The sequence below is a fragment of the Humulus lupulus genome, chromosome 2 (assembly GCF_963169125.1).
Source record: "Humulus lupulus chromosome 2, drHumLupu1.1, whole genome shotgun sequence".
NCBI classification, from domain to species: domain Eukaryota; kingdom Viridiplantae; phylum Streptophyta; class Magnoliopsida; order Rosales; family Cannabaceae; genus Humulus; species Humulus lupulus.
Window position 1 is genome coordinate 241,602,138 of NC_084794.1, and position 1,268 is coordinate 241,603,405.

The 1,268-nt window shown below is 32.3% G+C and overlaps 1 non-coding gene across 1 annotated transcript; it reads right to left on the bottom strand.

The window, feature by feature from the left end:
- Window positions 1-921: 921 nt before the first annotated feature.
- LOC133820509 (small nucleolar RNA R71) lies at window positions 922-1,028 on the bottom strand. The gene has a single exon (XR_009886917.1). It is a non-coding gene; the product is annotated as a small nucleolar RNA R71 (small nucleolar RNA).
- Window positions 1,029-1,268: the final 240 nt, after the last annotated feature.

The following is a 1,268-nucleotide window of genomic DNA, read 5'->3' on the forward strand; positions in this document are numbered from 1 at the left end:
CCTTAATTTTGTTATGGTTGATGGCATGCTATGCCTCCCTACTCTTGCCTAAATTTTAGTCTTATTTAATTTTTGCCTTATTTTTCTTTGTCTTCTTTAATATTTTAGTGTAATATTGTGAAAAATACTTGAAAAAAAAAAAAAAAAAAACATAAATCTTGTCCTTTCACCATAAGCAATTCTTGCTTAAAGGAAATTTGACCAAAATTCCCATCCGCCTCTACTAATTAACCTCGGGGAGTTGTTAGTAGTGCGCGAGTAAGTGGAATCAAATAGGCCTGGGGACAAGTAAACCATAAGAATTATATTGTTGTGAAATCTCTAAAAATTCTAAGTATGCTCTGTGGTTGCGGTTTTAACTGATCTTCCACATCAGAAAATTGCTTGTTTGAGATTATCCTTGTTGCCTTGTTTGTGAAAAATTGTATGCATCATTGGGAACGTAACTCTAAAAAACGATTAGTAAAAAGACGTTTATCTTTGTTTGAAATTGAAAGTGTTAGTAAAAATTTGAGCATCATGGAACCTATTGCTAATCCTCTTGATGAAAATGTTGTGCCTGAAAAAACTTTGCTTGAATATTTTGCACCTATTTCATCTAATGCTCCGTCATGCATTGTTTTACCTACTACTTCTGCTACTCATTTTGAGCTTAAACCCGCAATCATTCAATTATTGCCATCTTTTTATGGGTTAGATAGAGAGGATCCTTACATGCATGTCAAAGATTTCTTAGAAATTTGCTCAACATTTAAATTTCAAAATTTTTCTGATGAGTCGGTCAAACTAAGATTGTTCCCTTTTTCATTAAAAGACAAATCAAAAGCTTGGTTAAATTCCCTTCCCACGGGGTCTATAACTACATGGGATCAACTTTATAATAAATTCTTACTGAAATTTTTTCCTATGTCTAAAACTGATAGTCTAAGGAGAGAAATCTCCGAGTTTTTTCAAAAAGATAATGAAGAGTTTTATGAATGTTGGGAAAGATTTAAAGATTTATTATTAAAATGTCCTCATCATGGTTTTGAAAAATGGAGACTTGTAAAATATTTTTATGATGGTTTGACTCCCTCTAATCGTCAAATGATTCAATCTATGCATACTGGAAAATTTTTAAAATTTCAAGGACAAGAGGCGTGGGACGCCCTTGAAGATTTATCTGTCAATTCGCAACAATGGAATTATTTTGATCCTAGGTCTAGGTCAACTAATTCACCAAAAAGAGGAGGAAGGTATGAAGTAAAAGAAGAATTAGACTTAAGAAC